We start from the raw sequence: 12,041 nt of genomic DNA on the forward strand, positions 1-12,041 counted from the left end.
GACTCATACTATGCTATCGGGTCGGGTCAAATATATTAGGGGTAGTTGTTTTTTTTGGCATAGGCTTGGGCTTTACGGGGCAAAGCTCGGCCCAGCCCAGCCCACTTTCACCCCTATTAGCTAGTACAGAAAACTCTAATTTGTCGGCAAAAAAATTAATTTATTATTTTTTAAATAAAAAATTACTAATTTATGGCAGTTTTGGAAATAATTACACAATATTACGTCTAATTTGGGCGTCACCAATCACGTCGAAATTCAGGGTCAATCAAGAGACACTTACGCTTAATGTAGGCGTCACACCAATCACGCCTAAATTGGGCGTCACTCAAGAGGTAATCATGCCTAATTTAAGCGTCACTCATCAGGTGTTGACACGTGTCGTGATTTTTTTTTCAAAAAAAAAATTAACAATTTAACCGTAAGACTTCTGAAAGTCATAACTTTTGAGTCGGGTATCAAAATCAAGTAATTCTTTTTTTGATTCCACATAAATTTTCGAGATCTACGCAATGACATCTCATTTGACATATTTTATTTATCATAAACACAATTTAAATTTGCAAGAATGGTATTATAAGAGCGGTTAAATCCAAAAGCATCTGAGTTCTGGGTTTGTGATTTAATATAAAAATAAATCAAGATTTGATGTGTGATTTAAATTAAAAAAATAAATTTTTTATTTTTTTTTGGTAAGCAAATTTTTTTTTATTATAAAAAAATTTGGTTTGTGATTTAAATTAAAAATAAGAATTATTATTAATAAGGAAAACAAAATAAAGATTTGATTTGTGATTTAAACTCAAAAATCAATTTGAAAAATCTGTATTAATAAAAGAAATAATTAAATAAATATTCTAAATCTCTAAGGAAGAAGGATTTTATTTTACCGCTCTTATAATATCATTCTTGTAAATTTAAATTATGTTTGTGAGAAATAAAATATATCAAATGAGATGTCATTGCGTAGATCTCGAAAAGTTATGTGGAATCAAAAAAAGAATTACCCGATTTGGATATCTGTGTTAACAGTTATAGCCTTCAAAAGTTTTACGATTAAATTGTTAATTTTTTATTGGAAAAAAAATGTGACATGTGTCAACACCTGACGAGTGACGCCTAAATTAGACGTAACTGCCTCTTTAATGACGCCTTAATTAGGCGTGATTGGTGACGCCCAAATTGAGCGTGACATTGTGCATCGAATCCGTATTTTAAAAAAAACTGTAATAAATGCGTAATTAATTTATTAAAAAGCATTAAATTAAATTTTTTGCCCTAATTTGTCACGGATACACAAAATGCGAATCCATTCTTTTTTTTTCTTTTTTTTTGGACACAGGATGAAAAAGAAAAAAAAAACACAGACAAAAAGAAAATAAACAACCTAAGCACAGAGCCTAGGCCAGTGAGTTTAGGTGAAGTCACTTTACAATCGATGCATGCACTCTTGAGGTGCAAGATCCAAAATCTGAACATTCGAAGAAAAGTTGCTAGCATAAGCAACTAGCCAATCGGCCACTGCATTCCCCTCACGATGGATATGATAAATAATAACATTCCAATCCTTGGCCAGAAATTCCCTGATGTGACTAATCAAACTGGAAGATGGGTGAGATTAACTACATCCCTTAAGGATCAGCTGTTGAGCCATCTGAGAGTCTCCTTCTACCCACACATTTCTAAAACCTTTGCTCCAAGCTACCTCTAGACCCACCAAGAAGGCCCACAATTCTGCATTCAAAGCTGTTCCGCTTCCTAGATTCTTACAAAAACCAATAACCCAGTTATTGGAGCTATCCCGAAGGACACCACCACAGTCTGAATGTAATCCATCAGTAGAACTAGCCCCATCATCATTTATCTTAATACAATTCAAAGGAGGAAAGGACCAAGCTATAAGTTTCTCCGTTCGAGTTCTTGACTCCACTCGTGTCACTAAGAACATATTCTTAGCCAACAGAACATTATCCTTATAAGCCATAGCTGCGTGCATTATGCCAAAAGAACTACAACTCGAACCCTTAAAAACAACATCATTTCTGTCTTTCCATAAAAACCAAGCTATAATGTCGAAAATTAGCCGCCAATGTGGGTAACAACTCATGTGATTGGCCAAGTTGATATTCTGCAGAATCCACTCTTAAAGATCCAAATTCATAAAATCATGCAATTGGTTTTGTTCTGTGAGTAACTGTCAAACCTCCCTGGAAACTTTGCAGTCCCTAATAGCATGCATAATCGTCTCTCTATCAAGGTTGCATTTAGGACAAATTTCGGTTGATGATATACTGCACTGGAATCTACTAGAATTTATCATGAGCTTATTCCGCAACACTAACTAGAGAAAAGTTTGAATTCTCTCTGGACTATCCCATCTCCAAATACACTCCCAATGAATTCTCTTTTTCTTTTTCTTTTTGGTAATCATTCTCTTTTTCTTTAAAAGGAAAAAGTGCACACATTTGATGCATAATTATTATTCCATAATTTTATAACTGAAATTTGAACTATTATAATAATAGTTATTCCTTCAAGGTCAGTCATATTTATAGTCATTGACCATTATAACTTTTGTTATGTTGAAAGGTATATTTTGGAACATTCAAGTTAAGTAAAAAAGTTAAGGTGTGCATGCAACCATTTTGTTCCCCGATACTGTTTTTGGAAAGAAATAATTTTTTATTTTTTTTTGTGCCTTGCAATAGTTTTTAAGAAAAAAAATATGTTTGATAACATGTTCTATTTTTATTCCGTGAACAAGAATTGTGTTTGATAACACAATAAATAACATAATAAAAAATAATTCCTATTAAGCATAAAAAATTTCGGATCATCACTTTCCTTATCATATGGTGTGGTGGTGGAGGCAGCGGCGGCGTGGTGGTTGTAGTGGTGGTGACGGAAGTGGCTGCGGCGATAGTAGTGGTAATGGTGGTGGTGGTGGTGGTGGTAATAGTGTAACACCCAGTATATATCCGGTAGTGTTATCATTACATCGTATTAAGCGGTGCTTAATTAAAAATGCGGAATATTCTTTTTCTTTTCAATTATGACGTCATTATTAACTACCATCTTAATTACTTAATCAATTTCATAAAATATCGCCTATATGTAAATTGCAATAAGACATCTACTGAAATACCTCAATATATAAATAAAGTGTGTATCTAAATCACGGCATTACATCTCGTAATCCGGATAATATCCTGATACATTATTACAACTCCCAAAAGACTCAAGACGAAACAGTACTATGTGTCATGGACAATCCCCATGCTCACCAAATAAACAGCGTAAACAACAAGTCTTAACATAAAACTCCATAAACATGAACTGAAGCTATAAGCATATAAGCAGCATACAAATCCAGCATCCAACATGTCAGCATAAATAACAGAAAATCTAACTCAGCTCCGGCCTCCTGCCGCCTGAGGTCTCAACATTACCTGATCCTGAAATAAGCATTCCCCAAACGTGGGGTGAGATCTCTAAACAAGAAATCTCAGTAAGACAAGGGGTCCTCAAGGATCTTCCACCCCAAGCTCACTTACATGTGCAATATAAGTTATAAAAGCATTTATATCATTATCAGTTCCAAAACTATGTAGTGCAACTGATATCTATGGCATGTGTGTAATCACTATTCTACTGGCCAGAGAAATGTAGGAATATGTCTATACCTACATGTAGTACAAGGAAAACCGCTTGCACCTCACCCACAGTCTCACCCTATTGTATGTTCTACATACTCAGGCTTACCGTATAGGTGGAACACCTCCATGCATATCAACAAGACACTAACATATAACAGCTCAACAATATTTCCAAACATCAAAAGCATGTAACACAGCATGCATATACTATACCCCCATGGGAGATGGTGGAACCACAACATGGCTAAACCGAGGACACGAAAGCTTACCTTGCAAGCTCACTATCCAAAGCCAAGAGTCTTCACAGCTCAAGTCCAACACACAGCAGATCACAATCTGATTTAGGACCAGTAAGTGTATCAACATACATAACTCAAAAGCATTAACATAAAGACTACGTTCTCCTTAACGATTTACGTCTTAAGGCTCCCAACAAAGCCATAAGCCCTTAATCACATGATTCTGACCTAGTCCATTAATGAAAGAAGTTCAACTTCATCAATCTAGGGTCCACAAACCCCCAATAGCCTACTGTACACACAGCACAGCTACTGTTCTACGAAATCCCAGAATATGTGGATATTCCTCGGGTACATATCCAGATATGCAATATCCGGATATCCCACTGTGCATATCCGGATATCAATATTCGGATATCCAGAATACCATATCCGGATATCACATATCCGGATACCATATCCGGATATCCAATATCCGGATATTCCACGGGCAGATATCCGGATATTTCATGACAGAATGCAGAAACTGCATTTCGTGAAGATATCCTTCAAAAGTTGGGTTTTTACCGATTTTAAACACTTAAACATGCACTTCTAGGTGTGTTTGACATTACCCAACGTTAAGTTATCATCTTTTAGCCTTAACATGCATCAAGCTTCCATTTTTAAGCATAAAGCTCAAGTTAAAGTGTGATGATCATACCACAAGCCCAAAACAGAGGATGGAGATGCTCTTGGAGCTCCCAAATCAGGTGCTAAGGTACTGTCCCTCAAGGTGCACGAAAATAGCAACACAAAGGTTGGTTCTTTAACACCAAAGGTCACCACTTGGACCTCCAAAAACCAAGACAAGGCTTCTCTCAACCCAAAACCAACAAGTCAGCAACCAAACCTCCCTCACACTGACTCCAAAACTCAGAAACAAGAGCACCAACACACTCCAAGGATGATCCTCACTCATACCAAGTGTTTAGGAGAAGGATTTGTGACGGAAAATGACCACAAGCTCAAGAAATGATGAAGGGAAGGCAATGGAACAGTAGCCAACACTCAGCCACCAAGTGAGTCACGTAGAGAATTATGGTCCTAGGGTTTTGTGCCCATAATAAGAGTATTTATAGCCCAAACACACTTAAACACACAATATTAGCTTTAATTGCTACGCTAAGCATTTTAATCCCAAACTTTGGATTCTTAACCTACTCAATTTTACAAGAAATATCGTATTTTTATTATATTTTTCCGAGCACCTTTCCGGTACGCGCTTTTCAAAGCCAATATCAGTTTCTGGCACCAGTTCTCATTATTTGGACTTGAAACTCGTTTTACAAGTCCTACATATTATTCTAGTAATTATCATGCACTTACATTAATTTTCCGGGATACTTTTTCGGTACGCATTTATACTGACTAGCAGAACCGGTATATGCACTTTTCTTCCGAAAAGCGACTTTCAGCATTCTTAATCACTTACCATAATTATAAGAGCCTCGAAATAATTATTAGGGTCAATTATGGAATCATTTCCTAATTTTGCATAATTAATTAACTAAATACCTTATTTAATGGTGCGGGTTCTTACAAATAGCATGGTGGTAGTGGTGACGGCAGTGGCTGCGCCGATGGTGATAGTGGTTGGTGGCTTGGTAGTGACAACGATGGTAGTGGTGACATGATGGTGGTAGTAGTGGTATTATGATGGTGGTGATGACAGCAGTGGTTGTGGTTGTGGCGGTGGTAGTGGTAGTGATGGTTGCGATAAGTTGAGATGGTGGTGGCATCGTGGTAGTGGTGGTTATGGTGATGACGACACTGGTGGTGCGACGAAGGAGGCGACAATGGTGGTGGTGGTCGTGTCGGGATGATAATGGTGGTGGTGAAGATAACAGTGATGAAGAATGAATGTAAGAAACAAGTATTTCTCATTTTGCGCCCGAAAAAAAAATAGATTTTTTCTTATTCTTTTTTCTGTTCCCGACACAAAAATTAAACCGGTTTATTCCAGAAACAAAAAAATAAATTGATTTTACCAAACAAATTTTCTATTCATTTATGTTATCAGGACAGTAATTAAAAAAAATTGATTCGGAGAAAATTGTTATGCACACCCTTAAACTCATTATGTAGACTTTTATTACCTAATACTCATTCTTAGATTCAACGATAAGAATATTAATAATATTTCTTGAATATTCTTTTATATAATTATTAGGGTCTATTTGGTATGATGTATAAGGTCTGATTGTATAAGCTTATACTATATGTTATGATATTTTTAGTTGTTTGGTGTGACCATCGTATAGTATAAGCTTATACAGCAGAATCTCTTAATACATCAAAATGATGTATAACTTAATTCGGCCTAAGGGAGCGGGATTAGGCCTGATAAAGAGTTGATGTATTAACATTGTTGACCAGTGCAATTCTCAAGAATTAATATATTATTTTAATATTAATATATTAAAATAAAAACTAATTTTTCATTATAATTTTTTTTTGGTCAATAATTTTTCAATATATTAATTTTTAAAATATTGGATATTTTTATTTTTAAAAAAATTAATTTATTTTTTGGACACAATGATCAATAGATTTTTATAAAAATTAATATTATATGATATTTTTGGAAGAATTATATAAATTCTTTATTAAAGAATATTTTAATTAAAAATAATTTTTATCTTATTCAATATTATACAGTGCATTACTAAATATTAGATTATATTATCTTATACAATATATTATTTTATACAATACTTTGTCAAATGCTGGATAGCATTAAAATTAAATCTGGCCTTATACTATAAAATATTATCTTATACTATGCACCAAACATGCCTAGTGTAGTATGTTCAAGAGGAATAAAGGATAGACAGTGTTTTTCTTAATTTATTTCATTTAAATTATTCTAAAAATCGGTTGGATCTTTTTAATTATAATAAAAGAATAGTTCTTCGAGAAATATAACATGATTATTGTATGATAATCATCAGTTTTATGTAATCCCCCGTAGATGCTTACTATGCCATTCATTCAAAAACTTATCAAAATTAATATAAGATAGTCAATAATATTCGACAATAAAATATTTATTAATAAAATATGAAACGTATTCATACTAAAAAATAAAATAACAAAAAAAATACATAAAGAAAAATTTGAGTCTCTATATAAATTAATTCAAAAAAGAAATGATCAAATTGTGTCGTCCTTTTAATAAATCATTCAATTTGATAAACCCGTCACTCATTATTTTGTTGTACAATGCTAAAAACGTGTTATAAATAATATAAAAGAAAATAGAGAAATCAAAATAAAATACACTTCTCGTTTTCACAATCTCACAACTCAAATGAGATAACTCTCAAATAACTTAATAGAAAAATAAAGGTTTTAGATAGTAGATATTCTTACTTTCTCTTGAACTACAATAATATATTTTATTTTGATCAAACCTTCAAATTTTTTCTTTCATTTGAACTTGAGATCTCTTAATGTTTATTTTCAGTGTTACACTCTTTTTTTTTTCTTTTGTTCTTTTTAGACCTACAGGCATTCTGCTTATACTGTATAAAATTTAGACTACACCTCTTCTTCATGGAAGTATGAATTATAAAATTATGGGTTTTATTAATCTCATGTTAAAGGAGATAAGTTATCTTATGTCATAGAGACAAATTTGTGGGCTCCACCATCTGAAAAATAAAAATAAAAAGAAAATAAGAAGGTGGCACAATCATCGAAGAGTGTGTAAGAGTGAAAGTTATCACATATAACATAAGAGTAGTTTTTCCATAAAATTATAGTACGTAAACTAGTTATATGTGTTCCTATTGCAATTCCTCAATGAAGACAGGCCCAACATTGTCCTGGAATCTATATATATGATTCTTCTATGTCATTCAGTGATGAGCAGTTAAGGAGGATGATCTTCTTCTTTTAAATTTATATATTACTTTAATTGTGAACACTGAACTGAATTTATATATTGCTTTAATTGTGAGCTGGACTTATGTTGTTTTTAATTATATAAATAGTGATAGTTTCCTTTTAATTTTACAAGTTTTTAACTATGAATGTTATTTCTGTTTTTTTCTCATATACATGATTATCACTTACAAAGAATATTACCCTTGCAATTTTGTTCTCCTTCATAAATTTTCGTTCCAATTCTGTTATTTATCTCCTCACAAGTCTTTTAGAACTTTAAGGATGTGATTGGGCGTTTGGAGGAGAACGGAATTCAAGGAGGGAGGAAAATGAAGCGTATTTCCTTCCTTTTGTTTAAAAGTTTAAAATATGATAAAGAAGAAATATAAAGTTAATGAGATATTTTTATAATTTTATCCTTATTTATAAATGAAGAGAGAGAGTTTTAATTTTAATGTTAAGAACATATAAATAATTTCTAGAGTAAATACCTAAATTGGTCTTTGACAAAAAATTCGGTATCCAAATTAGTCCCTAACCAAAATTAATTCGTTGGATAGTCCCCAACAAAGACAAACAGCACCCACGTTAGTCCTTCTATTAGTCCAAAATTGACGGTGTCACTGACGGTGCTGAGGTGTAACGTTAAGGGAGATGCTGAGGGCCACGTGTGAGGCTGAACGACGTCGTCTGGAGTGTAAAGATCCACGTTGCTCAGGAGCATTTCAATAAACCCAAAAAGTCCCTCACCTAACTGTTGTTCACTTTGCCATTTCTGTCTCTTGAAAGGTCGACGCTTCATTGCTGAGAAGGAAGAAGACCGTTCTGCAAACATTTGCCTGCGTTTCGAATTCAAAGTTGTTGAACAATCGGAGGGAAGCGGAGGTAGAAGGGGTTTGGTTTGGTTACTGGCTCAAGGTTTCGTTCAAAAAAGGTAAGAGAGTGAAAGTATTTTGGAACTCTTTTATATTGTTCTTTGGTTTTTGTAGTTTGTGATCCCCATGGTGTTTGTGTTGTTTAATGTGTGTTTTTTTGTGCATGTTCAGTGGACAATGTGGTCCATGTTTCCCTTTAGGGTTTAGATTAAAGAAATAGATACCGGGTAGTGTGGTACCTATGGTCCCCGTATGACAAAGTGGTTCATGGTTGACCCATTAACAATTAAAAACCCCATGGAAATTGTTTTAAAAAAAACTCAGAAATACCTTCGGTATTTGTTGATTGCTTTATACTGTTTAAGTGGTCCACATGTCTTGCCTTTGGTTGATTAATGAGGAATACATTTTTTGTGTGTGCAAATGTCTGAATATATAGTGATTGTTTATCATCATGGTGGTATTTTAATAAGAGATGAAGATGGAGTGTTAACCTACATAAATGGGAGAGCAGACTCATTGCCTGAGATGGATATTGATTACTGCAACAGTTAATGACAAGCAAGGACAGTTGAAGTTCAAAGTCAAATACTAAACCGGTTAATGTTGAAGTTCAATCAAGGACAATTGAAGAAATAGTCATGACTCAAGGATGCCCCAACCCAGAGACAAGCAGCCAGCATGCAACATTTGAAGCTGAACCAAGTTCAAGAGGCAGCAGCCCACCTCCATGCAATCCTGCTGAGGTTCTGAACAATGAGACAGCAACTGCAGCAAGTACTGGCACCAGGGCAAGATTCATGACCTTCATGTCTACACCATGGTTCAGGCCACCAAGACCAGCCCCTCATGAATGATTGGAATAGTCTTTAATCACTGACATTAGGCCTTTTTTTTGGGATGGCTCTGATATAGAAATTGATTGGAATTGTAATTAGGCCACTTTTTTGGAAATAGTTTGGTTATGGCCCTGTTGAAATGTGTCAGTTGGCTTTTTTTTGTATGCCTCTGGTTATGGCCATATTAAGTAGGAACACTTTATTTTTTTGGGGAAGTATATTGTGTTACTCTTAATGGAATTATGTTAGTTGGATTTTTTGGAATTGTAACTACGATGTGATGAAATTAATGGAAAATGTATTGTTAATATCTGTTTGTTGTGATTGCTCAGTTTTGGATGTGGATTTTTTAAATTAGGAAACAAACCATCTGTCACTAGTCCTTGTACTGATACACTTTCTTGTTTTTGTCAATACTTGGATGTGGATTTTGATAATTGGAAAATGTCTTGTTACTTTCTTGTTTCTGTCAGTATTGGTTACCATAATTTTATTTGTTGTGTCACTTTGGGGTCATTTGTTGCATAACTGAACTTAGGCTCCATCAGTACATAATATCCCTCATAGGTCCTCAACATCTTTTATCGAGGACCCTTATAGTCCTTGATTACTTCAACATTGAGCCATATTAGTCCTTCACAATTTTATCGGGGTCCTTTTTAGTCCCTGTTAACCATAAGGTTACACCAATGCCACAAAAAGTGATAGTAGACCAATTGACAATATTTCCCCTTCTGCATAATTCCCTCCACCACATTCCCCTTCTGCAAAAAAATCCTATAAAAGTTCAAGTACATAAACATATTATTTACATTGCAAGAAAAACATCTCATTACATTACAACAGTGGTCCTTCCATTACAAATCTTTACAGTCCACAAAAAATGGATATTTCCTTCCATTAGGCAATTCTCAGCAGAAACACATTTTTTAATTCACTCCAGCCAACTAGCAACATGAATACATATTACAAACCAGATAAATACATATTACAACAATGGATGCAACAAACACCCTAGCACACCTACACACATGCATAATTTTCTTCTCAACCCTTTCAAACTCTGCTGCATCTTCATTAAAAGGTCTTCAATCTTTATATAGTGGTCATTAATCTTCTTTTTATGCTCGTTCACCTCCAGCTGCATTTCATCACTGAGCTTCATGTCCAAAAAATTCAACTTGAATTCCATTTCAGCTACATTTAGCTCCAGTTTGTTAATTCTCCAATCTTCCAACTCCATGGTATCAGATGTAGCATCATCCACCCATTCAAACTTTGTCTGCATCTTCATTGATAGGTCTTGAATCTTTATATAGTGGTCAACTGGTCATTAATCTTATTTTTATGCTCGTTCACCTCCAGCTGCATTTCATCATTGAGCTTCATGTCCAAAAAATTCAACTTGAATTCCATTTCAGCTACATTTAGCTCCAATTTGTTAATTCTCTAATCTTCCAGCTCCATGGTATCAGATGTAGTATCATCCACCCATGTAAAAAAGTTGCAGTGTGGCTTCTTTTCCTAACACCAAATTAAACCACATTGTTAATAACATTCATATTAGACAAAGAACTCATGAAAAAAAATACCTCACCTTGAAATTGGGGCACCCAAAAGATGCTCTATTTGGGTTTCTAATGGTCTTGGAGGTGTAAACAACACTATGCCTCCCACATTTACACAATGGAGCAGCTCTCCTTCTTTCACTTCCGGACCCAAATGAACTACAAGGGCTTGACCTCCCCATTCCAGAAGAAATATTCATCGCCTACAGACTATGAAGAACCCTACAGCATACAAGGTAAATCCCAATCACTCAACCCTAAATCATTTATCCCCAAATTCAAACGTTCATTCTTTGATTCAATTCCCTTCTTTCTGGGTTAAGAAGAACCCTAAAGCATACGACGACGTTCCATGGATGATACCCAAATTGATTTTGACCAACGTGGATCTCCTCTCACCAGACGACGTCGTTCATGGTCCAACGTGGCCCTCAGCATCTCCCTTAACGTTACACCTCAGCACCGTCAGTGACACCGTCAATGTTGGACTAACAGAAGGACTAACGTGGGTGCTGTTTGTCTTTGTTGGGGACTATCCAACGAAATAATTTTTGTTAGGGACTAATTTGGGTATCGAGTTTTTTGTCAGGGACCAATTTGGGTATTTACTCTAATTTCTAATATTTTCCCCTTAAATCCCAAATTGGGGGAACTAGATGAAAAAAGTTTTGGAAAGTTTTACAAAAATCTCCAATATACTTCCCCCATTTTTTTAAGGGTTTTATTAATCTCATGTTAAAGAAGATAAATTATCTCATGTCATAGAGATAAACTTGTGGACTCCACCACCTGAAAAATAAAAAGAAAAGAAAAGAAAAGAAAAAGGTGCTACAATTATTGTATAAGAGAAATTTATCACATATAACGTAAGAGTAATTTTTCCCTTTTTTTTAAACTTACAAAAGGAAAGTATAAGTAAAACCTTTCAATTTCT

This window comes from Gastrolobium bilobum, unplaced genomic scaffold, assembly GCF_033153095.1.
Source record: "Gastrolobium bilobum isolate Gb01-03AN ecotype WA unplaced genomic scaffold, APGP_CSIRO_Gbil_v1 utg11002, whole genome shotgun sequence".
Classification (NCBI taxonomy): Eukaryota; Viridiplantae; Streptophyta; class Magnoliopsida; order Fabales; family Fabaceae; genus Gastrolobium; species Gastrolobium bilobum.